Source organism: Chiloscyllium plagiosum, unplaced genomic scaffold (assembly GCF_037043375.1).
Source record: "Chiloscyllium plagiosum isolate Xiang-an unplaced genomic scaffold, Cpla_swu_hap1 HiC_scaffold_9, whole genome shotgun sequence".
In the NCBI taxonomy this organism is placed as follows: Eukaryota; Metazoa; Chordata; class Chondrichthyes; order Orectolobiformes; family Hemiscylliidae; genus Chiloscyllium; species Chiloscyllium plagiosum.
In genome coordinates this window covers 28,190,254-28,217,348 of record NW_028270147.1, presented here as the reverse complement: position 1 = coordinate 28,217,348, position 27,095 = coordinate 28,190,254, and the positions used below count along the sequence as shown (strand labels likewise).

At 40.0% G+C, this 27,095-nt stretch overlaps 1 protein-coding gene across 2 annotated transcripts in view; it reads right to left on the bottom strand.

Moving 5' to 3' along the window:
- LOC122554232 (very long chain fatty acid elongase 1-like) overlaps positions 1 to 26,871 on the bottom strand; it is a 75,277-nt gene extending 48,406 nt beyond the window's left edge. The window contains exon 1 of one of the 2 annotated variants that reach the window (XM_043698908.2): positions 26,780 to 26,871. The gene's annotated coding sequence lies outside the window, so the exon portion shown is untranslated. Of the gene's footprint in view, positions 1 to 26,140; positions 26,200 to 26,779 lie in introns of those variants that run through there. The other variant, XM_087990506.1, reaches the window with a different exon arrangement.
- Positions 26,872 to 27,095: the final 224 nt, after the last annotated feature.

The following is a 27,095-nucleotide window of genomic DNA, read 5'->3' as shown; positions in this document are numbered from 1 at the left end:
TGTTTCTCAAACAGTCAATATCTAGATAAGAATAGAAAATTTTGTAATTCACATTCACTTTCACACAGGCACGATGCCCTTCATGACCAGAGAAAAAAGCTGAGTCACTGACATGACTACCCATGAACAAAGCTTGCAAGATCACCCTCAAACTGTTTCCTTTTAACCACAAAATATTTAAGGGTGATCAAATTCAAGAGCAAATTTCAGTTAAGATTTTCATTGTAATACACAAAAATTCATGTACCATGAGAAAGCAGGGAGACATCAATTCTGTATCTAAGGACAGGAAGTAGTCTGTGGGTTGTTTGTTTGATCACAACACCAGGGTATAGTCCAGATGTAGTTGGAAGCACTAGCTTTCGGAGCACTGCTCCTTAATCAGGTGGTTGTCATAACCACCTGATGAAGGTGCAGTGCTCCAAAAGATAGTGCTTCCAATTAAACCTGTTGGACTATAACCTGGTAGTGTGATTTTTAAACTTTGTACACCCCAGTCCAACACCGGCATCTCCAAATCTTGATTGGAGATGGACATTTGGGAGCTGGAGAGAAACTGGAGGGACTAGATGTGGATTGTTACTAGATGTAGATGCATTGTAGGGCAATCTGAAGTGACATGAATCACAAGGGAAATGAGGAGCTGGCCAGAAACCACCTAGTTATTTAAAGACACTTTAGGCATGTTAAGTTTTTTTAAAATATCAAAATGTTCAGACATGCTATCCAACCTCAGGGTCAGGTGGGACATTACTTCCTAGCCCAGAAGAATCCTCATTGGGCATCAGAACCCATCTGAAGCAATAGTACTGCCACACCTAAGGTAATTAGTGTTGTAGATATTTTGAATGAGCCTACTCAGATGTGCATTATGACACATCTGAAACAGTTGTGACTTGAACCTTCTGGCCTAGAGATAGGGACATCATGCCAGAGACCCCAAGCCAACTTCATCTGAAATACAGGCAGTGTCCCACTTTGGGGGAATAAAGCATGTCCATTGGTCTTGGAAGTGGCAGGGCTGAGAAGTTATTCATCCTTTTGTATTAAATACAAAAAAAAGGAACTGAAGCAGTGGACATTACATCAGTCAGAAAGTGGAGTAATTTGTATGACCTGGCTGTAATACAGGAAGTACTTGCTACCTAATTAACCATCTTACCAAAAGCAGTGCCCCAAAACCAGTCGCTTTATTTGTAGACAAATGCATCCATTATACAATTTTCTGGATACGAAGACAGCAGAAATTTCTATGATAAACAAGCTACCCTTAATTGACAGTTTTGATTCAAAGACAGCACTTTAGAAGAAGATTGCTTTGAAACATCATTGGAACATTCATCCAATTGCACTAAAACAGAAGAGACAAACTTTAAGAGGCATGGGAGATTAGAAGCAATTTCAGTGCACATCACCATGACTTACTACAATAAGCTTGTACTGCTTACCCACCCAGATATTGGTTTTAAAATCTGGGAGATGCTACCATTGTTGGAAAGAAGAGTGACAACAGCAGTTCGTTTCCTTGCCAAGAAACTAAATTTGAGATATAGATCAAATGGGTAAGCAGATAATCCTGCCCCAGTAACCTGGCTCAAATCAGAATATTGAAAAATTGTGACCATTCCAGCAGCTGACTTCATTGATAGTATTCGTTGAGCAGGAGTATGGATCAGGGATAAGTATCAATTCTTTCACTCTCCCAGGCTGGAGGCAAATTGGATGTGAGTGAAACAATGTCAAGCCAAGCATTTCAAATATGCTCAACAATAAAAGAAATGTTAGAGACGATCAGAAAAAAAAGGGGAATTATTTTCTCTTTAGATCAAGGCAGCCAAGAGTACTCAGTTTACACATATGCTGTGGTTGTATTTTAATTGGATGTGAGCTTGCTTTGAGAAGTGCACAAAAATTTGAAGATGCACAAGATATTTGTTGTGGCATGATCTTGCCAATTCCACCTCTTTCAAATGTGGCATTTCTGGTGACATTTTACAAGCAGGCTTGAGAAAAAAGGTGGCTCCTACCTTCCATTGTACCACATTTTGAAATCCAGCTTTTGCTACAAGAATATTACATAGCCAAACACAAGTTGCTCGGAGATTAGACTGGATTTCATTTCAGAAATAAAACCCACGTCTTAAAGATCTGTAGCCTTTTTATATAGTCCAGTATGCCCGTAAACCATAGACATTTCATTAAAGCAATGAATGAAAACCCCAGCCACAGTTGGGCTTGAATCACAATGGTTATGGCATTGGCAGCCATTCAGCCCATTGTACCTGCATTGACTGTTCAAAACAAAATTATGAATGCCAATCCCTGCCTTTGCCCTAAACCCTTGCACACTATATCCAAATAATTGTCCAATGCCTCAAATGCAATAATGAAACAAGTTTCGTTAGAAAAAAAATCACTCTTGCAAATCACTTTAAAAACTTATGCCCTCACTTGTCCCCTTTACAAGCAGAAACAGTTCTTTACCTCACTTGAATAGTCCCCTTATTGACTATTCAAGTGAGGTAAAGAACAAGCAATAAGTGAGCTAATGCGAGCAGTGATAAATACATGATTGGAGATCAGAACATCCCTTCCCAAGAGAATTTTTGGCTGTTCATGGGCCAGGGAAGGTGAAAATTACGAGCCCTTTCAAGAGTTTGAAGTCTATAAACCCAAATCGTCTCCATATTGTCAGGTTAAGTGAAGGGACACTGTCCTAATTGACAACTGAGTGGCTTGTTAGATCATTTCACAAAAGGCAAGTGAAAAGGCTAGAGAGTCAACCACATTGCTGTGGCTCTGGAGTCACATTTAGGCCAGATGAGAATGGCAGTTTCTTTCCCTAAAAAGGAATGAACCAGATGGGCTCCTCCCATCCCCACATTTGGCTGTGGTTTCGTGGTCAGGCTTACAATTCCAGATATTTATTAAATTCACACTGCACTACCAAGTGAGTATTCAAACTGGAGTCCCAGAACATTAGCAGAGTTTCTGGATTAGCAAAATCAACAATATACCATTAGGCCATCACCTCACCTCTAAAAGCCTGCTCACAAAAACACCACCTGAAGCCATTTTCAATCCAAGCAGCAAAACCAAACCCAGCCCCAGGATCCTTAGAGCAACAGAAGCAAGTACCATCAAATACTGGAAGCCGATTCAGATGTGGCCAACGTGCTACAGGGAATTTAGAAAGGATTCAAATTTAGAATGCTGTGACTGCCTAAGAAAGTGTCTCATCTTTTAAAAACTCACCAACGTTACAAAAGCATTAGAAAACTTCAGGTCTGGCAACAGAAACAGTTAGCATTTAACCCAGTTAAGTTTTCTTCAGAACCCACTGTTAAAGCATTGCAACAGTAAAGTTGACTATTCAACCCTTATGTACTTGACAGCTCTCTGCCACAACAATTTACTTTGTCTCACTCCCCATCTAGCCTCTTGGGAAAATCATAAAAGGCATGAAATAAAGGGTTTTGGAAAGCCAATTTAATTTGCCTCCATAGTTTGGTAGAGATTCCAGATCTGTACCACTCCAAGTAATGTTTCAAAATTTCTCATGTTTCTTTAGTTCTTTGACCTTAAAATTGGCATTTAGTTAATTCTTTCACACAAAAGCCTCTAACCTTTACCATGCAGTATCTAGACTGATTCAAGCACTTATCAAGTCTCCTTGCCCCATTTCCAGTGGGGAAAATCTCATCTTTCCATTCTATTAGCAGAACAGAAGTCAGTCTTTTCTGCACCATCTCAAATCCAACCCATTCCTGACACACTGCTTGGAATTGGACAACTTCCTTGCTATGGAATGTGTTGTACACTTTGATAGAGTCGAGGATTCTGTATACCTGTCACCACACCACGATGGACATCTCATCTATCATGCAACACACACATACACCTTTAAATGCAAAAGGAGAAGTGGAGGAGTTGGAGAAACAGACGTAACCCCACAAAGTTCACCTGGAGATAACCCCTGTTGCTTTTGGTTATGTAAACAAAACATTTGAAAAGAAAAATTCACCTTGCCACAAATGGAAGTGGTTACAAATTTTGCTCTGTACAGTTTCAGCCAGAGATATGGAAGATGACCTACAACTTGCACTGCTATGTTAAGCTGGGATGTTAACCCAAAAAAAAAATGCCGGATGAACAAACTTTCAGTTAGAAGAAATAAGGGTTGTGACTAATGTCGTAGTGTTAAAAGATTTTTTATCAACTTGCACGATTTAACATAAATGGTTATAAACACCCGATCAGAGACTGAGGCAAGTTTGAGTACCAATGCAGAAAAGTGATCTGCACTGAAGTTACCATTTTATTTGAAGACATTGAAACCACACGGAGCCAGGTATCAAGAAATTCATATGCTTAGTTTAAAATTTGTCCAATTTGGGTATCTTCTGCACGAAGAGGATAGCCACTACAGTCCAATTTGTAAAAACAATGGAGTTGGCCTCAGCAACACACAATTGAACGTATTTCAACAGCTGCCTGTCAGAGCTGCAGAGAGGGCATGAGGGAAATGGATTTGTAACAGCAAGGACTGGAACTTGCTTTCTCAGCATGCTCATCTTAAAAGCCAGACTGATAGCAACAATTATTTAGCAAGAACAAGGATTCTACAGAAGTTTGCTATTGAGGAGACAGAGCATGAACAAGACAGCCATGGCTTCAGGTTCAACTCTTAAAGAACTTTAACTTTTTATATTCCAATTGTACTAGACTCTCTCCCTTTTTAACAACTTTATACCAGTTTGTACATTTGGTTTGAGTTTACTGGACAAAACCCATTCCAAGAAAACCTTAATTGACAAGCCAATTAAAACTTCATACTTTGTAAAATTAAAGTTATAGCTAAGTATTAAATAAAGTTTAAACAAGTGTGGTGGCCAGCTGCAGGATTTAAATGCTCATTTATCCTTCCTCACTGGGTCATAACAATTAAAGAACTAAAAAGGATGCTAGGTGGTACCTTACTATTGGAAGTCCATTAGAAGGTCAAATGAAATTACAAAAAATATCAGAAGACTCATTCTAATTGAAGAAAGAGTTAATGCCACAAGGAACCTGGAATTTCAAGACTAAAAAAGTACACCACATTCTCAGGAGAGGTTAACATATAGGGTTTCCATTTCAAGTTAGCGAATGCAGAGGCTGGTGGCTGAAAACAAAAAAAAAAAAAATGAGGACAAGGATCACAGTTATAGGAAGGGACAAGGGCAGAAGCACAGATGATAGGTTGAATGCAGTCAAAGGCCCTGTCAACTAGTGGGTGGGAAACCATGGTTATGAAGCAGCCATGTCAGCAGCACAATTTTGGATGGTGGTATTATACAAATGGATATGACAGGCAAAGGAACTACAACTGCACTTTATACACTGAAGCCATTAATATAGATCAAATTACAGGAGCCATTTTGGTACCAACCCCCAGGGACCACCACTCTGTACATTCCTCCAGTTTATCACTGCTGCTCTTTCTAGTCAGTTAACTATATCCATGCTGCCAGACCTTCTCATGGGCACCTTTTTCTAGCAAACTTGCAACATTACTGCCTTTCGTAAGCCCACAAAACATTACATCAAGGAAAACACAAGACTTGAGAAAATTCATGGTGTTTTTCAATTAATTCACATTGCTCAGATGTTTAATTTTGCTTTTATGCTAACATTGAACCAATGAGATTTATTCTTGATTTTTTTTTTTTAAAATGGTGTTGCTTTTTGCCAGGCCTCTAGCATCAATCCAAATCCATGATGATTGAGGATTAGTGCCAGTACCTCCACAATTCCTCTCAGCATCCTCAGATACACACTATTCAACCGAGATTGCTTTTCATGATAGACAGCTTAATAATCCTCTTCAGTTCTTAACCCAGAATATTTCAATAACCATCTCATTCACTAAAGATTAGCAGCATTCCTTTGTATAAAGATGTATTTTTAGTACTCCAGCAATACCCTCTGCCACCATGCATAAAGATTTATTAACCCTTAATTGACTGTACAATATTTCTCACCACCCTGGCATTATTCACATGCAAATCCAGAAACAATATACTCATGTTACCTGTAGATCTGATGTCTTACTTGCTTCTCATTTCCCCTTGCATCTAAACTTTAAAGAGAGAGTTCCCCCAATTGAATAAAGCTGATCTTTCAGTGACTATCTTCTAATAACTATGGCTTATCATCGAGCGAGCTCTGGCTTCAGTCTGACCCTCTCCCCTCGAGTCTAGCCCAATCATACCCTAACCAAAGAGGTTTTTTTTTTTAAAAAAAGGCACTCACTTTTCATTAGTTTTAATCAAATATCTTTCATTTTAGGTAGGACTCATTCTCAGGGGAGAAAGTGAGGTCTGCAGATGCTGGAGATCAAAGTTGAAACTTTATTGCTGGAACAGCACAGGTCAGGCAGCATCCAGGGAACAGGAGATTCGACGTTTCGGGCACAGGCCCTTCTTCAGGAACTCATTCTCAACCCACTGAAATTGGCCCTCATTCAGCTAATTACTTTTACTTGAGATTGCTTCTTATCTATGGTTAACCCAAACACATGATACTATGACCACTCAAATGTTCCCTTACTTGCACTTTATCCACCTCATTCCCTGGGGCAAAATCCAAATGCTCCCTTCATTGTTGGCCATAAACTGACCAGACAAACTTTCTTGAATGCCAGGATTTTCCTCCCCCTCCATGTCTGCGGTACACAGTATTAATCTCAGTCTATATTAGACTAATAACCCTTCCTTCCCCAGAAAACAAAATGCACTGTAGCCAATTTTGCAGATGACAAAGAAGGTGGAAAGGCAAGTTGCAAGAGGGATAAACATCTCTGTAAAACTGTTGTAAGTTAAGTGGACAAAATGGAGAAAAAAAGTGGGACAATGTAAAGTTATTTATTTGGAAGGGAGAACAAAAAGTAGATTTAAGTAGAGAAAAAAAACTACAGAAAGCTGGAAAACAAAGTAAACTTGAAGGTACTTGTGCACAAAAAAAAAACTAAAACAAACAATTGTGGGGGTAGAGTCCTTAAGTATATTTTAAGGTGGAGATTGATTCTTGGTCAGCAAGGGGGAGAAAGCCAACAACGGTTACAGATAGGTACAAGGAATGCTGGATTGGGGGGAGGGGGGGGGGGGGAGAAGAAGGGAGGGGAGAGAGGAAGGAGGATGACGAGGACAAGGAGAGAGAAGTGCAAAGAACCAAAAATTTACCTGAAAAGCTGTTACTTTATTATTGACCACCATGTTAGAATTGTGTGTATATCTGAGGATGCAGAGAGGGTGGACGCTAGGAAATTGTTTCCGTTAGGCGAGGAGACTAGGACCCGTGGACACAGCCTTAGAATTAGAGGGGGTAAATTCAGAACAGAAATGCAGAGACATTTCTTCAGCCAGAGAGCGGTGGGCCTGTGGAATTCATTGCCGCAGAGTGCAGTGGAGGCCGGGACGCTAAATGTCTTCAAGGCAGAGATTGATAAATTCTTGATGTCACAAGGAATTAAGGGTACGGGGAGCGGGTAAGTGGAGTTGAAATGCCCAACCATGATTGAATGGCGGAGTGGACTCGATGGGCCGAATGGCCTGACTTCCGCTCCTATGTCTTATGGTCTAATTAATGGAAACAAATGGACCAAATGGTGCAGTTGCTTCCCCAGTCTCTGCCAATAGATTCCAGCCTTGACAACTTCCTCTCTCCAGCCCAGTATTGCCATCCCTATCATTTTCTAGTTCACTATTTGCTGGAGCACCTTGTATTCAGTAACATTTAGAATTCAATGCTGCCTTTTAAAATAGATCTACTTGATTTTCTCTGGTTTCCAGAAATTAGAAAGGTCATACTTTAAGCTCAAAGTGTTGAATATTCACAGTACATTTCCTACTACTTTCCATGTAGCAGGTTGATTGGATCATTACTCAGCAAATGGGTGCCAGGTAACAGTACACCAGAATACATTCACAATGCTAGTCATGAAGGATCACAGATTAACTGTGCTAAAAGACAGAAGGAGTACAAGTTCAAATAAACAAAGGCAGTTGTGAAAGTCAGTCATTTGTGCAAGATTCAAGTGAAAGTAGTTCAGCTCAAGCATCAAATAGCACAAAATAAAAAGACCATTTGACTGCTCAAAAGTCAAATCAGGGAGGTATAACCTTGGGAGTGTTACAAACAGCTTACTAGGTTTAAAAAACCTCAAACAAATGTGCACACCTTTTATAAGCAGACTGAAGAGGGAAGAGAGATTGGCCTTTCTCTAAGCAGAGGCTGAGGAGTAACCTTAGAGGTTTACAAAATCATGAGGGACAATGAATAGGGAAAATAGCCAACATCTTTTCCCCAGGGTAGTTTTGGACTCTACCCCAGAGGGCATAGATGTAAGGAGCGAGGGGAAAGATTTAAAAAGGGACCACTTTTTCAAGCAGATGGTAGTGTGAGCTGCCAGAAAGTTGTGGAGGCTAGTACAATCACAACATTTAAAAGTCATCTGGATGGGTATAAGAGTAGGAATGGTTGAGGGCATATGGGCCAAAGACTGGCAAATAGAACTAGATTAATTTAGGATCTGATTGGCACAGATGAGTTGGACCAAAGGGTATTGCCATGCTGTATAACTGACTGACCACCAGATCTTGAAGCAAAATGTTGCTAGGAGGAAGTGAGGACTGCAGTTGCTGGAGATCTAGGTCGACAGTGTGGTGCTGGGAAAGCACAGGTCAGGCAGCATCCGAGATGCAGGAGAATCGACATTTCGGGCATAAGCCCTTCATCAGGGATGTATTGCTTAAAGCCTTGCAATTTGCCAGAACACATTAAAGTGAAGCTTAGAGTTCCAAGAAGAGCCATGTTTAACTTCTTTCTCCCTCCAGATACTGCCAAGTCTGAGTTTGTATAGGTGTGAAGAATCATGACATTGTTATTAGGAAGTGTTCTAAAGTGCACAGAAGCCATATTAGCTTTAGGTATGGTTTCTATTTATGCTGTATGCAAATTTTAAATTAAAAATTGACAAAAAGGTTTAAATACTACACAGAAGAGGTTTTTTTTAAAAAAAGTGAAAATGGAGTGATTTACATTGTATTTATTGACATTTGGAAAGTGGAGGGATTGAATGTGTTTCAAATTGTAAAAGAATGTGATTAAATGCAGTGTAGTTATTTCCTTGATTGGAAAAGTCCAGAACATGCAGACAAATTACAGCTAAACCTTTCTGAAAGAGAACACTGAAACAGATGCCAGTGACCTGTGTATTCTAACCAGGGGGACTTCTTACTCATTGTTCCAATAGCTCACAGCACAAGTGTTTCCTGCATTGCTGGAAAAAAGGGAAAACAGGAAGTAAAGTTTACAGGAAAATGATTTGGACACTAATATGATGTTAGAAATTAAAAAAGGAACAATTCAGCTTCTTACTCTAAAGAGTCATCAGGCAAAGCCACAATTTATTGGAGTAAGCATGCAATAAAAACAAACTGCTGTTTCTCTTCCTCTTATTTGCAGCCTACTCAGTTTCACTTTAAATTAGAGAGCTGGATACCGCCTGGAATTTGATCAAAAGGCAGCTTGTGGCTCAAATCCTATTTGCATGCCAGGCGGGTGAAAGGGGACAGTCTTCCTCCAAACCTCGCTCATACAACAATCTAATTGTGTAAACTGAAAGAACCTCCAGCAGATGGCATTTCTATATCAAAGGCCACATGCCTTCAGAGGTTTGGCAGGGCACGACATCAGTCCCATTACCTCCCCATGTCTGATCCTGAATTCGTGTGCGACAGTCCTCTGACCACTTCACTCGTCCCTTTCAAAGGAAGATGACAAGAAAATGCCTCCATCCACTACCCTCTTGATTGTCAAGTGCACACAACCATAATTCACATCCTTATTTCTCTTCTTTCCCCCCCCTCCCCAGCAAAGGAAGCCATCTGGTGAAGTGACCACTGCAGTCTTTCTGAAAGAGAGAAAGGACTTTGAGATACCCAGCCTGTATTAAACTACCAGTTGATTAAAGAAAGTTCACAAAGCAACACAAAATAATTATACATCTTTCCATAAAGATGTATAGAGTTCAACACATCTTGAAATATTACTGTAGCAAAAACAAAGGGAGCAAGAGTGTGGTGCAGTAGTTTTAAGTTTTAGTTTTTTTTGAAAAAAATTTGACAAACATCCAGAAGGGTTCCATAAGAGAAGGAAAAGCATCTTTAAACAAAAGGAAGGTTTTCTGCAGTCCCCTCAAGAGGTTTAAACACTTCAGGGAAAAAGAAGTTTTCCATCTGGATGTATTATATTTTATGTAGGTTTCTGCCAATATTAAAATCTGAATGCATCTTTTCAATCATTTAAACAATGCTGAAGTTACCCCTCCCATACATTTCTCCAAAACATACATTCTACATTCCTAGAAGCCCACTCCACAGCCCTCACATCAGACCCAATTCCAGGAGGAGAGTTTATTGCACACTTTTCCACATTTGTCCACAGTATAAGGAATTGCTCTGCAAGCAGTGATTCCATAGACTGTCATGTGCACAATTCTGATTTCACAGAAAATGTTGAGATTTCATTCTGATGGCAAACATGCCACATGTGCATGGATTTGTCCAGATAAAAGGATATGAAGCTAATCTAGAATGGACTGGACACCATTAAAGACAAAAAAAGTGTCCAAAGTGATCCATGTTGAATTTTAAGAAAAACTACTGTATATGCTGGAAAATCTACAGTTAGTGCTGAAAATGCTTAGCAAGCCTGACAAATTAGTTTGACTAATCAGAATAGTATCCCAACATTAAACTCAAACACTATCAGTCCCTGGTGAAGCAGGTAACATTGAAGTAGCCAGCAATTTAAAACCAAACTGCTTGGGTGGGGTTCTAAAACCTTAACCCATTAAGGAGGGAGCAGTTTATGGAGCAAACATTTTAGTTGTGAAACAATACATGTCATCTACAATGCTGTCACATTGTGCTTTTTCAGGCTGGGGATGATGCAGCATGTGCCACGTGTGACCAGTTTATTTTAGTCATTTACTGTTAAAGATGGGGAAGTAGAAGACATTGATCAAAGATCAGAGGAAACAACAGAAGCAATTTTAGGTTCATGTTTAGTCATCAACTACAAGCCTTGGGCAATGACACCCCAAGGGTCCCAAGTCAAAATGGATGAGGAGTTTTTCACTACCTCATCTCATGAGAAATATAGCCACAGGCAATACAATATAGGAGTAGGAACAGATGATCAGGTAAACATCATGGGTCAGAAATCACTTGTATTACTGTACAAATGTACCAAAGTGAAGAATCTTTTAGCTTAATAACCAAAAGTTATTACACAAATGTCTCAACATTTGAAATGGTTACAACCCAAAGATGTAGGAAGAGGGAAAAAAAAGACAAGTGTGCAAAAGCCCTAATGGAAACAAGCTTTTCTTCAAATGGAATTTGAAAACTAATGGAAATTTGTTCTCATCTTTCAAGTGCTCTTCCACACTAGTCAGATTATCTCAATAACAGGTCATTCAGCTCTGGTCAAAAATGCAAGGGAGAAGCTTCAATTAAGTTACTTTCATATGCGAGGTGCAGTCAAACTTCAGGAGGTCTTAAACAAGTTTGGACCCAAATTAAGTACTTGGTAAGCGTAGCCATGGCTGCATGAGAACTCCAGTCACCAGCATAACCTAACAACCTGTTTTAGTGAAGTTGCCTCAGGGGTAACGTGCCCAGGACATGGGAATCTTTCAACTTAAATATTGCAACATTATTCAACACCACAAAGCTCCACAGTTTTCAAAGTGTAATGGAATCTTGTTACATTAAGCCTATGGCCATCGTCTTGAAGATTTATAACCCATTCTGCCTAGAAGTATGATTATTTTGGGAGAAAGGGGTGAACAGAGAATAGTCAACCTTTCAGAATTATAGGCCCCAGGATTACTGATGCTCTTTTAACTGGCCTTAACACTAAGGCTGCCAGTGAGCAAAGACACTTCACAGTAAAATTCAATTATTGAAAAATGTGACACTATTACAGTAAACATGTATGCCAAGGCTTTCCATTTCTGCATTCAATAATGTCAGACCATTTATTGTTCTTTAAAATAATTCAGGCAGCTGTGTTTCTATAACAGTTAGGCTATTGTCCACATAATGAAGAAGTTGTTCTGATGTATAACAAGCCAGAGTAATCTGCATTGTTAAGGCTGAAGCAAACTGGTTAGATACTGCATTGCAAAGTGCCTCCTACAAGGACGTTGCTCCATTCTCGTCATTAATCTAGCTTTTCCACAAAGCTCCCATTTCATTACGATCTAGATCGTACAGTTTGAATCAGTGATGGAATTAGTTGTATGCTAACAAAAACATTGGATGGGAAGAACAAGTGGGGGAAGGAAATAACTGGATTTGACATTTTCACAGAAAATAAAGTGCACAGTGTCTCCCTTTATGTTTATTACCCGAGTAGATGGGATGGTACAAAACTGAAGAAAAATCAGTCAGCCCAGAAGTGAAAGTGGCAAACTGGTCTATTCAAGTGCATAGGAGCATCAATGTTATATTAGAACAAAGATTATAAGCAATATTCCTCAAACAGCATCACTATTGGTAATTTCTCAGTATGGTCAGTTTATACATGAGTTAGCTACTAACCCTGCTGAATGTTCAAAGGAATACAAGTTAATGTCTTACACCACAGACAGAATTTATACGAATGGAAGTAAATTCTGCAGTGTTGTCATAACGCAAAATTAGATACAAAATAAGTGCCTTCACATTAAAATGTGAACTGCATCAAGGTTGCTGTTGACAAGCATGTTTGATGGTGGTGAAGTTATTAACCAATCAAGGATTTGGTAGAGGTTATACCACCTCAACTCGGTGTGGGGTACCTGGAGGCCTCAACTTAGTTTCTGCACTGATTTTCCTTTAAAGGAAGCTCCTTTTAATACTGAAATTATGTAGGGCCTCAGACATCTAGATATACTGTGGCCTCCTTACCACGGTGGATAAACTTGGCTGGAGGAAAACTCTAGAAAATGTATATTAAGCTGAATTTCCAAGAGGAGGAATTTTCTTACATGGGAGAGAGATGGAGTAGACCTGTCTTATGATATGCCTGTGCCTGGAGTTTGAAAATCTGCAGTTGATGGTCTACAGGTCGAATGTATGTTTGTTTTGGCTGAAAAACTTGGAGGATTGGTCTCAACCTCAGGTTGACCACTTAGGCAATATTGATGACAGCATCCCTATACTTAAGTGATCAGATTTCAGGGAATCAAGGAATGATAAGTGCAGCAAGTCCAACATTCAAATGTAGTCATGGCTGAGCCAAAGATTGAAGTGTTTACACCTATTTCAATATGAAATTGAATTAATAAATCAGTCTACAAGTGAACTGTATGCACGCACTAGAGTAAATTTGCTTTATTCCTGGGCTGTTTGCACTCACCCCAGTTCAGTACAAATACAGCATTCTGCTTTGCTAAACATGGTTAGCGTTTGCAAGTCAGTTTATCCTCTAAACTGAACTGCTTTAGGATAGTAAGCTTTTTAAAATCACCATACTTGTGGTAAATGGTTTTCTAATCAATTGCTAGGTTATTTCAAAATGTTGTGGATGGGTAGACAAGCATCAGTTGAGGGGTACAGTAGAAATAGTGCATTTTCTTCTCTGAAGATTCATTGACTCAGCCAACAACAAAAAAAAAAAGAAAATCAGACAGGGAGCATGCCTTAGTCAGATGTACAGCATGGAAACAGACCCTTCAGTCCAACATGTCCATGCCAATTAGATATCCCAACCCAATCTAGTCTCACCAGCCAGCACCTAGCCCATATCCCTCAGAACCCTTTTTATTCATAAACCCATCCAAATGCTTTTTAAATGTTGCAATTATACAAGCCTCCACCACTTCCTCTGGCAGCTCATTCCATACACACACCACCCTGAGAAAAAAGTTGCCCCATAGGTCTCATATCCTTCCCCCCTCACCCAAAACCTATGCCCTCTAGTTCTGGACGCGCCAACCCTCAATTTTGTAAGCCTCTATAAGGTCACCTCTCAGCCTCTGACACTCCAGGAAAAACAGCCCCAGCCTGTTCAGCCTCTCCCTCTAGCTCAAATCCTCCAATCCTGGCAACATCCTTGTAAATCTTTTCTGAATCCTTTCAAGTTTCACAACATCCTTCTGATAGGAAGGAGACCAGAATTGCACGCAATATTCCAACAGTGGCCTAACCAATGTCCTGTACAGCTACAACAGGACCTCCCAGCTCCTGTACTCAACACACTGACCAAAAGGAAAGCATACCAAATGCCTTCTTCACTATTCTATCTACCTGCGACTCCACTTTCAGGGGGCTATGAACTATGGAAAAGAACATGAAAGCATGGGAAGGGTTAAAGCATGAAGACCACTGGCAATCTGTGGTCTGTGGAAGGCAAGATGGGATAACCAGAGTGGAGAACACTTACACCAATTAGCAGAGTAAGGTGAAGGCTGAAAGGTCACCATGGCGAGATGATATAACAAGTAATAAAGCAAGTTTCTCTGTTAAGTGTCATTATGACAAGATTGGGACCATAAATATTTGGGACATGACATTAAAATATCTAATAATTAATAGAGTCATGAGACAGGAAACTCTAGTAATAGATGGAATAGCTAAATATCTATCATGATAGGTTAGTCTGGAATGGAAAGATCACTGTAGCTGAGTTATCAATAAATATGTAACTGACATTAGAATAACATTAAGTAGAATGTACAACTAAAGAGATAATGGGAACTAACATGACTGGTTTATTGTGTAGCTGAAGAGGTACTTTGATTAATATAGTTGGACATGCTGATAAGCTAACAGAAACATGATAAAAAATATAAGAGTCCACAGACCGAGGTTCAGGGGCATTTGAGAATCTGCTTTCCTCAGTGTCACAGTTTTTGTTTGCAAATAAAAGACCTACTTCTTGAACTCAGTCTCCTGGTGATCCCCTATTTTCTCCACAACAGAACCTGCACTCCAAGGTCTCTTTGTTCAGCAACATTCCCTAGGACCTTACCATCAAGTGCAAGTCCTGCTAAGATTTGCTTTCCCAAAGTGCAGCACCTCGTATTTATCCGAATTAAACTCCATCTGCCATTTCTCAGCCCACTGGCCCATCTAGTCAAGATCCTGTTGTAATCTTTGCTGTCCACTACACCTCCAATGTTGGCGTCATCTGCAAACTTGCATGCCAATTCTTACAAAACTTGAAGTCAGTTTCAAATCAAGTTGAATTTAGACTCAAATCAGGATTACTGAGCTCGATGGTATGACTTCAATCTCGATAGCTTAATTGAAGAAAGTGATGGTTCATCTATACCTTCAGCAAAATGCTGGCTGCAGTTTCACAGGAAATAAATCTGGTGTCAATATAACTATTAGAATTTCATCTCTACCTTATGGACACCAAGGTGCACAAACCATGAGGAAAAAATGAATTGCATTCAGTGCTATGCAGTAGTCAAGTCGTACAAGAAATGGATGTATTAGTCAGTCATGAAATTGATCATTTTGACCAGTGCAGAGAAGCACTATGGAGGACAAAGCATATTGAAGTAATTTAAAGAGGAAATTGTGGGAGAGGCACATAAGCAGCAGTCTGGTGGTAATATTTCCAATCTGCTTAGAGGGGAAAGATTAGCTTTGGGATCCTCTTAAAGCAATTGCAAGTAGACTTGAGTGGGAGGGGTGGGAGGAAAGGGGAAAGGAGAATGCTAATTTCAGGACAGTATAAAATAATCATAGCCCAGATTTCTAAAGTTAAGTAAAGGCAAAAGATGAACTAAAATGCTACTTTATGGGAATGTAGCCCAGGGGGTTTGCTGCTAAGGTCATATTCTGCATTCCAGACTTTAATTGGAGAGTCTCATGATTCTTATCACAATCCTGTGACTTGTACTGCAACAACACCAAGTTCCCCACAGGTCAGTAAAAGAGGTCCACAGACTTCCCCCAGTACACATTTTTCTTTCAGTACCTCGTCATGTCAGACCTCAAAAGAGAAAGGTCACTTTTTTTAAAAAAAATCCACAATCTTGGCATAAAGCACACCCCACTGATGCAGTAATCTAGAGTTAGAATCCAACCTCATTCATGACAAACATAGCAGGTTACATCTACCTTGTCTCACTAAAACATGGTAAACCATGTGGTAGGGTAGGGGGTGGGTCCAGGTAGAACACTTCCAAAGGGTCAGTGTGCACTCAAGGGGCCAAATAGCTTGCTTCCACATTATAGGATTCAATGAATCTTTGTAGAATAACTTAGAACTAGAGAACGTCATCTTGAAGGCAGTCTGCTCTTCTTTCAGAGGCCATTTTTAAAAAAGGGTTAAATCTCTCGAAAGCCAGAGCATGTGCTGAGGATACTTTGAAGGCAGGTTGCACTTGCTTGTCTGTCATGAATAAGGTTATGGGTAAGTCCATATGGATTTGATGCCATAATCAGTTCAAACATGATCTTATTAAAATGGTGGAATGAGTTGCCAAAAGGTCTACTCCTAATTCCTCTTCACAGAAGTTACCAGACTTGCTGAATGTTTCCAGCATCTAGTATTCTGCATTTGCTTTGTCAACCTGTGAAATAAAATGCCTTCTATTAGCTTCAAATCCTGGGCATAACCCTAGGGAAAAAAAATGTACAAAATTAAAATCAACCAGTTTGTCGACGTGGGAAGCACAGTTAAAGATATTTGGTCAAACTGTTTGGTGTCATGTGGTCACTAACCACACAACATTGGAATGTGAACAATATATTAGAATATTAATATACCACAGTAAACTCAGCAGCCAACTGATTTTAATCATTCATTAAAGATCATTCCTCCTCCCCCCCCCCCCTACCTCCCATGAAGCATGGGGCATCATGTTTGAGAATTGGTTTGGCATCATGTTTGAGAATTGGTTTGTCATCACAAAACAAACTTGCACTCCAACAGGAAGAGAAAGTAAAATTGATTTCATTTATAAAAATGCCTAAGTTTTTTAAAATGAGGAATATTGCTTTCTTGGAGATTCTGTGCATGGACAAGGTTGGAGAAGTCACACCTTCACCAGCTCCCACAAATTGGCATAGCATACATGTGCTACTCTGTAGAGGCAGTGCTGTAGACTAAAAACGATTGATAAAGGTGAAGTGAATGTCCAAATATATCACCACTTCTCTAAGCAACTACTGCATTAATGGCAAACTCCAAATGCAAAGAAACTGGATAGTATTCAAAACTAAGCAACTCTGCACCTTACCCTCAATTCAGACTTATACTTCTCATATCCAAGATACAGACATGCTCAGATCACTAAGTTTGTTAAAATGAAAAAAAAACCATGAATAGGTCACATTATTACACTGATCACCCATCCAAGCATTAACTAAAACTTAACTTAAATGAGTGATTAAAACAGCCAATACTAATGCATAGAATTGGAATTTCATTAAATTCAACTCAAATTCATCCTCAAATTTGACACCTGGTGCCCAGCCCAGTTACATTGCCATAAATACATACCCCATTTATACTCAAGTGGCATTTAGGAGTAAAGGGCACCACACTGGGAGAAGTTTACCCCTATGTTGAATTGGAGGCTCTAAGTGGGAAAAGCTGGAAACTGCACAGCCAGACCATAGGAGTAAAGAAAAGGCTTTCAGGTTTAAAAAATAAACAGCATCTTTCAAATGTTAGTTCAAGCAGTTCAGAAGTGGAAAGTTGTCACTACTCCCAGATACAATACACAAAAAGGCAACCTCAATTTTTCTTCAGGGTGGGGGTGGGTGGAAAAAGAGAAGGTTAGAAATGTTGATTTTAAGTCACAAATTAAACATTGAGACCTTCTGCCCGATCATTAAACTTCTGTGGCCAAGATTGATTTCTTTTTACAAGATTTCTTTCCTGTTCCATAGGAATTGATTAGGATCAAATTTGTGCTGGGTAGCTAGGACAGGAGCATTTAAAACATACATATCTATTTGGTTCACTTCAAAATAGAATTAATTTTAATCCTCCAAAGATGAATCTGGAATTAAATCACAGGCATAATTTAAGAGCACAAGCTTCTAAACTAGCTGTGCCAAAGTCCCCTTTGAAGAATCTTAATCTTGCAGTATACAAGACTTGGTCTGGAAACAATTGCAGGTTGGACAATGGTTTATCAAAGTGGTTCTCAGAAAATTGTAGGAGTTGGGTATTAAAGGGCAAAGTTTATTTATTTCTTTAGGTTATTCAGCTTCATTCACTTCAAATAAAATAGTGCTTCTTCACCTTGTTGGCTTTCCTAAAATGTCATTTTGTCCCAACATTCAGTTTTACTTAAAGCGTATGGATTTCCAGGTATTTAATGTCTCTTCATCAAGGAACTCCAGCATTGGCTAGAACAAATCCTTCAGATGTAGGTGTGACTTGCCAAACTATTCATCCAATAACAAAACCGGACAGTAACAAACCAGCTTCTCTACATAAACTCTCACTTGCCACATCCAGCAGGGTGGACTAGAACTTAGTTACAAAAGCAAGTCTAACAGGATTTTAGGAATATTGACCTTGGAGCATCAGATGCTATGAGGCAACCTTAGAAATTTAAGATCATGAGGGGAATGGATAAAGTGAATGGTCAAGGTCTTTTCCCCTGGGTGAGTACAAACCTAGGAAGACAAAGATTTAAGGTGAAAAAGATATATTTAAACAGGGACCTAAGTGGCAATTTTTTCCAGTTAGGGTAGCACATGTATGGAACAAGCTGCTAGAGGAAGGGGAGGCTGGTACAATTACATTTAAAGACATCTGGATGGGTATGTGAATAGGAAAGGTTGAGGGGGATATGGGCCAAATGCTGACAAATGAGACTAGATTAGATACCTGGTCAGCATGGACAAGTTGGACCAAAGGACCGGTTTCCAAGCTGTAAACAGACTAATTCAACAAATTTAGATATTTATGGAGAAGGACAAGAGTGGACCTCAAATGGTGTTAAACTCTTGCAGGCAAGGGGGCAATTACAACCAAATTAGGCAAATGGAGAATGAGTTGGGAGCTGTTTGAGGGTAAATCCACTGACATGTAGAAATCTTTTAAAAGATGAGTTGATTAGGGTGCAGGACAGGATTCAGGAACTTCAGATGACTGGGGAAATAATCAACTTTGTCAAGAAAAAGCATATCCAAGGTCTAGGCAACTAAAAACATTTCATATCCCTCCAAATGGGGAGTTAGAGGGCTGAATGGGGATACATCGAACAGTAAAGCACAGGAACAGGCTCTTCAGCCATGGTTGTGCTGACCATGACACCAAACTAAACTAATCCCTTCTGCTTGCCCTTGGGCCAAATCTATCCATTCCTTGCATATTTGTGCACTTATCTAAAAATCACTTAAATACCCTTATCATATCTACCTCCAACACCACCCTTGGTAGTGTGCTGCAGACTCCTATCACTCTTTAAAACCCTGCCCTTCATCTCCTTTGAACTTGCCCCCCCTTCCCCCTTAACTGCATGCCCTCTAGTAAGATATTTCAACAGAGAAGATTCTGACCAGTCCTATCTATACATGTCAATTTTATAGCTCTCTAGCAAATCTCCATCATTCCAGAAAAGAAAACCACCCAGGTTTTTCTAGCCTCTCCTTAAAGCTCATACCCTCCAAACCTGGCAGCATTCTGGTAGACCTCTTCTGCACTTGCTCGAAAGCCCCCACGTCCTTCCTGTAGCGTGGCAACCAGATTGAACACCATAGTTTAAGTGAGGCCTAAACAAAGTCTTAAAAGCTGCAACATTACATCCTAACTTGTACTCAATTCCCTGATCAACAAGGTAAGCGTGCCATCCGCTTTCTTTATCACCCTATCTACTCGGGTGGCCAATTTCAGGGAGCTATAGACTTGTATAGAAAGCCTTAGTTTCTCTTTAACCCTACTTGCCAAGGTCATTTCATGGCCCCTTCTTGCTGTAATTCCCTTTTCCACTCCCCTCCCCATACATTCCACTTACATCCTGACAGATTTCAATTCTTAACCCTTACGTATTTTTTCCCTTTTGACTAGATTCACAACCTCATTATCCAAGGGTCCCTTACTTTATTCTCGCTCTTTACTGGAACTTGCACATTCTGAACTCAGGTTTTTAAAACAACTTTTTAAAAACCTCAAATCACCAGGATGAGGAGATCACTGCCAGGTTTTTTTTAAAATTTATTGCTCTTAATTGCCCTGAGGGCAGTTAAGAGTCAAATCACATTGCTGAGAGTCTGGAGTCACTTTAGGCCAGACCAGGAAAGGATGGCAGTTTCCTTTCCCTAGAGTTCATTAATGAACCAGATGGGGTTTTCTGACAACCGTTTCATTGTTACCATTACTCTTAATTCTAGATATTTATTTAATTTAAATTCCATCGTCTGCTGTGGCATAATTCAATCCAGGTCCTCAGAACATTATTTCTGTCCCTGAATTCAAAGTCCAGTGATAATACCAATAGGCCATTGCCTCCCCCATGTCAAATGTGGACTTGCCCCAATAAAAGCTCCCCAAAAATCAATACTCCCTCACATCTGCCTAATATTGACAATTTGCCCTTCCCCAAATTAGTACCATCCCGCAAGGTCAGACTCATTATTCATAGTTATCTTAAAACTAGAGTTGCGATTACTACTTCCAAAAATTCAGAGCAACCTCAATTAACCGAATTTCAGATTATCCAAACAAGATTGCAAGGTCCCGATGCTTGGCTAGTTATCAGGCATTTAATTAACCAAACAATACTCCCCAACCGTGTCCTTCAGATAATCTAGGTTCCTCTGTACCCTCCTAAAGGAGAGTCACATGACCAAGTTCATTTGCCAATACCAATTCATTATGGCCCCTCCTCTTGGACTATGCACACTGTTTCAAGAAACTCTCTTGCATGTATTTAAATTCTGCCTTGTCTAGACCTCTTGCTCAATCAATACTGGGGAAAAAACTCACTGACAACTCATCTTTCCATAACCAGTCTATATATTTGTTCCTCAATGTCTTGGTTGAGGAGCCCATTGTATAATCCTATCAGTGTGATTGCACCCATCTTTATTTTTGACCTCTATCCATATTACCTCAGTGGATGAGCCCTCCAAGAGCAAGCATGACATTCTCCTAATTAGTAATACGACTCCTCTACCTCTTACCTTCCTCTATCTCAGAGGGGATAGTGTTAGTACTGTCTAAACATCCAGAAACATGCCAAGACTAGTTTTACATTCAAAAAAATGAGATTACTTAGTGTGGAAACAGGCCCTTTAGCTCAACAAGTCCACACCGACCCTCCGAAGAGCAACCCACCATGACCCATTCCCCTACATTTACCCCTGACTAATGCACCTAACACTGGACAATTTAGCATGGCCAATTCACCTGAACTGCACATTTTTGGGCTGTGGGAGGAAACCGGAGCACCCGAAGGAAACCCACACAGACAGGGAGAATGTGCAAACTCCACAGACAGTTGCCAGAGGTGGGAATTGAACCCTGGTCCCTGACACTGTGAGGCAGCAGTGCTAACCACAGCCACCATGCCACCCCAAACCTGAATGAACAAGTCAATGACTAAAAAAATATTCTGTCACAGGATAGAGTTGACACTGGATCTTACTGCCTGTCCCTAATTACCCTCAAGGTGGTGGTCAGTTACTTTCTTGAATCACAGTAGTCTATTAATGTAAGTGCACCCATATGCTGTAAGGGAGGAAGTGTAATCAAAGCCAGAAATTTACAGCTTTCAAAGGAAGCCTTGATGCAAATTTATTGTATATTCAAAAATTTGAAATTGCTTTCCATTGTGAAAATTAAATTTAATTTGGAAAGAGTGATGTCTTAGTGAAGAAATATTTAGAAAAGGGAGATCTTAATGGCTTTTTTGGCTAACTCATTTGTCTAGCACCCATGCCCTTAGATCATTCCCAAGCACTTCACAGCAGCCAAAATATTGGTGAGCACAGCCAATGTACACAAATTCCCACAATACCAATGGTACAATTGATCAAGTCAAACCAAATGTTAACTCAGCTCCGGTAGAAAAAGCAGCACTTCAAATCTCTAGCATCCACAGTATTTCTCCAGGATGGTCGAACTAATAATAGTTAAAAAGCAAATTTGGGTTCCAAGACCTCAGTACAATAGGAAAAAAAAGGTATAGAGGAAGTGGTCATGATTGGTGTTGGAACATAAGAGTAGTTCACTTAACCCCCAAACCTGTTTAACCTTTCTTTTGAAACCTTAGCTCCAGAGACCCAACTTTTCTTCAGATTATTTAGTCTTTTATAGACTTGTTAGCCAAATCACCAGCTGAAGAGTTAATAGATCCATCAATCACCATTTAAAAAAAAGCTACAATTCAAAAAAGGTGGGGGGAAAAAAAAGTGTAGCATTTTAAGGTATACCTGCAGTTTAAGATATACTCCCCCAATTACTAGATATTCCTAGCACCCCATTAAAAAGGCAACTTTTCAAATCAAAACACCTTGTTAGTATACTTTCTAACCCCAGCCCATCCCCAAGGAATAAAACCATACAGTTTGTGAAATTTCTCAATTTCACCATCGAGTCCTGGATCATACTAGCAAGCAAACCTACACCTGAAGCCATTACATCTGGTCAAAAGTTTGAAGCCCAGAATTGGTTACAGGATTTTGACAATGGTTAAGCTAGGACTTTGTAGCTATAGCACAACTTCTACGAGTGTAGTCTGCATGAGAATTAGGCACTCCATCCACCTTGTTGGTGTATTTCAATCTGTTAGTGTGTGCTTGGACCCCACCACCTTCCTTTCTCTATCTGAAGTATTTGCATTTCTAGTTGTATAGCTTCATTAATAAATTGCTCCAATCTATCCTTCAGATAGAAAGCAGTAGTTAAATCAAGTCACAAATTGAAATCCATTCACTACAGTTTGTTTAGTTAATCTATACTTAATTTACACTTAAACCTACATTGATTGTTTGAGCAAATTTGAATGTAGTTTCCTATACAAACTCAGGAATAAAAAGACTGGTGACTAGTTGAAGCCCAGTACAGTCCTTTGTGTGAAGTAACTATTCGCATTGACAGATTGCCTCCAACACAGTACAGCAGGTAATTTCTAGAGGTCAACAGTTTGTCCTCAGTTCCATGGGCTTGAAAACTTTAGACTTTCTGGTTAACCTCTTCCAACTCATTAGTGGAAAGGGCATGCCTGATATTCCAAAGTTAATTCTGGTTATCTGTTAGGCTGAAAGAGGTATCCAATCAATTTACATCCTGGACATCTAGGCATCTTTTGAATGATATGCTAAACTGAAGCACACCTATCAAGGATAAGAAATACACTTCAGCATTCCTTTCCTGAAGGCACTCAGCTCTGAACTTTTAAATCAGAATAGCCCACTATTTCTCAATTAAAGGTAGTCTTGCTGTGACAAGTGTTCATGTCACAATACTAACATTGTTCTTTGCCACAAGCATTTAAATTATTTCTCCAGTCCAATATTTAAGGTTAATCAGGCCATGAGATTCACAAACAAGACGACAACATCTATCTAAACAACCAAGTTCCCTTATCTGACAGAAATATGATGTTGCAAATGTAACATTTACTTGCCACTTCAGCATGAAAACAGGCAGCTTTAAAGAAAAACTCCAAGTACAGATCGGAAAGCATGTTGCATTTTTAAAAAGCTATCAAAGAAAGGAGTTTTGACAAGTTAAGATATACCAATGGCGGGTGAGAAAAAAAGTACAACTCACTGTCCTGGATGGTGTAGAATTTAAAAATTTAGAATGGAGTTGACCAAAGCAAATGAAGAATACACTGGCAACTTTTACACATGAGGCTGTCAGGAAAGCAGCTGTTCACAAATTACCCTACCTCATTCTGTGCTTTTACTGCCGCAAAGCTATAAACATATGGAAATTCAAGACATGGTGACCCCAAGATTTAGGTGAGGCAATGTTAATGTTGCTTATGCCAAAGAGGTGGTGGTTAAAGTCTTAGAAATAGTTAGTTCCCTACATTTAAGTAGGACAATTAACATTTGTACCAAATATCAGCCCAAGCCTGAATCTGTTCATGTCTTATTGCCTGGGCCACTTCAACTATGTTACAAATGGCTGCTATCACCACAGTGAACACCTATTCAGGACTTGAAATGGATGGATGGTCATTGATCAAGCAGCTGAAGAGAGCCCAAGATTCTTAAGAGTGCCTGCACTGTTATAAACAGCTGAAGTGTTTTGCCTCCAACACCTTGTGCAAGGTACAATTCCAGCTATTGGTTCAATCATTCCTCTGGCTCCTGTCAAATGCAATCTAGAATTCAGCTCTTAACCAAGGTATGTTAAAAGTGGTTTCTGGTGGAAGCCCAATTGATCAACAATCAGGTTATTGCTGAGCAAGTGCCACTTGACAGCACTGTCAATGATACTTCCAACACTTAGTCCCGAATGGCCAAAACCTGATTATTCCACAGGGCTGAGGGATGTGAAGGAGAAACTTGAATGGGTTTAGTTTAATTCTGATTTCTAAATTTAGAGAGTTACACCTAGTGGCATCTCAAGTCAACAGAAAGAGTGCGCTGATCTCCACAAATCAAAACTTCCCTTTTTGAGCTCAAATCAGCCTAGAATATTGCAGAGGAGAACCACTTAAAGTCAGACATCTGATAAGGAACAGAACAATCCAATTAGCCTCACTCCTGTTTGTTTCTTGCATACCTACATTTTCTCATTCAAATATTGATTCAATTTTAAGGCTGCTACCCAATCCATTTTCACCATCCCATACAGTGTAAACATCAAATCCTAATCTCAAAAAAAAGGTTTTCCTCACATACCTTGGTTCTTTTGCCAATGGCAAAATATTGATGCTATCACCACCTTCAAATCTAAAGTCATTCATTTCAAAATGCCTCAAATCTAATCCAGTTCGCAAAATTGCAGTTCTGAAATTAATTCTCTTTTCCTGAAACTTGCAGTGTTTTGCCCAGAGTAGACATAATCCAACAAAGCCAATCTAGTGCTTTAGTTTTGCACAATTTCCTGGCTTTTTATAAGCCAAGAGGGAACATGCTAACCACTTGGTGACCAACGGTTGTATTTTTTTTTTTTAAAAAAAGACTTGTTGCATTACTTTGAAAACACAATGTTGTTGCACCAAAACAATCCATCCAGATACAAACTCCGTAGCGGCAATGTGCACCATCTACAAGACATGCTGCAAAAAATTCAAAGATCCTGAAAGAGCATCTTCCAAACAGGACTTCTTCCATCTAGAAGGTCAAGGTTAGCAAATACTAATTACCTGCAACTCTCTCCAAGTCACTCATTATCCTTACCTGGGCAAAGCCAAAAAACCTTATGATGGTGCAGGAAGTTTAAGTCCTGGAATTCCACTCCAAGGGCATGGGGTCTACTTACAACACATGGTCTACAGCCATTCGCCACCACCTTTAAAAGGTGAATCAGGGCAAATTATGTATTCTGACCGGGTAAAAACAATGACTGCAGATGCTGGAAGCCAGATTCTGGATTAGTGGTGCTGAAAGAGCACAGCAGTTCAGGCAGCATCCAAGGAGCAGTAAAATTGACGTTTCGGGCAAAAGCCCGAACTGCTGTGCTCTTCCATCACCACTAATCCAGAATCTATATTCTGACCAGCAGGTACACCCAAGCCCCATGAGTGAAGTGGATTTGTGAATGCAGGTTTTCCCAAAGGCAGATGTTCCCCATTCTTGAAGATATTGGCACAGCATTAAGTAGTAAATGTGGACTCTTTAAAAAGTCAGGAAATTTAAACTGTAAAAACAAAATTGGAAGCCAATTTTTTTTTGTCAGGGACGGGCGGTGGGGGTGGGGAAAGAAGGGAAGAGAGAAAGCAGAGAGAGAGAGAGAGAGAATTGGTGTGCACAGTACTGGGAATACTCAAGGAGATCAAGGTATCCAAAGCAACTTTCAAATGTCAGGAGTTATGATTAACTCAAACTTTTGAGTAACCTTGTGGGGTGCAAAGCGACATTTAAAAAGTTCTCCAGTTCAAAAACTTAAACATAGCATCGCTGAAACTTTTCTGAACAATTCCCCCCGAACCAGAATTTCTTGCCTTAGCCAAACCAGTTGGGTGTGTGGCCCGACCAATCCCACGCCTGAGGATCGGGTGTTTTATCACATTTGCAGCAGCGAAGGAAAGGGAGGTGCTTCAGCAAAATGAATGGAGTGTCTTCAACAGAAAGTTCTGCCGGGATATTAAAGGCCGGAAATGAGTGACAGATGGAATTCAAGTATTTTCAAAACAAAAAGGTTTCTCTAAAGTCCATTCAAACCATCGTGGGGACACACAGGTAGAGGCACAATCAACCCCGTCGGAAAACCTAATCTTTCCAAAACGACCAAAATAAAAACACGCCTCAGTCCAAATAAGCACATGGAAGACAGAAACAGGAGAGAGAGACTGTTCAGAAAGATCGGTTTCTGAGGATCTGAAGCAGCGTTGAGTTACAGCGGACACTCACATTTAGGTTAGGGGGCTAGAAGGACAGGGAAAAAGCTGAAACCCCCTCTTTTTGAACGCGACTTGTTGCACTTTTGATCGGCACTGAACAGAACCCGGCTAGTCCCTCACCCTTCACCCAGCGGAGGGAGGGAGGGGGGGGGGGGGGGGGGAACAATTAGCAAATAATATTAAACTCAGCCTTGCTGTGCAACCTCCCCTCTCCCTCAAGGAGGAAGACTGGGTTCTTACCGGGGATTCACTCAGCAGCAACTCTCACACTCGCCGCGGTTTCAGAAAAAGGAAGACAGTCCCAAAGTTAACTTGTCTGGCCCAACCCTTCGATCAGCTGATGGAGAGACGGCCCCTGAGCCGAGGGCAGGGAGTTGCCGGTTGGATGGAGAGATGAGATCAGTAAAGTGGAGGGAGGGGATAATACTGATGGTAATCTGAACATTCATTTGTTAAACGGTGGGTGGGAGGGAGGAATAAAGAGACGACCTCAAAGCGGCCGTGTCATTGACAACTTGTGACTAACCAACGCGAAAAAAAAAATAAAGCACAAAGG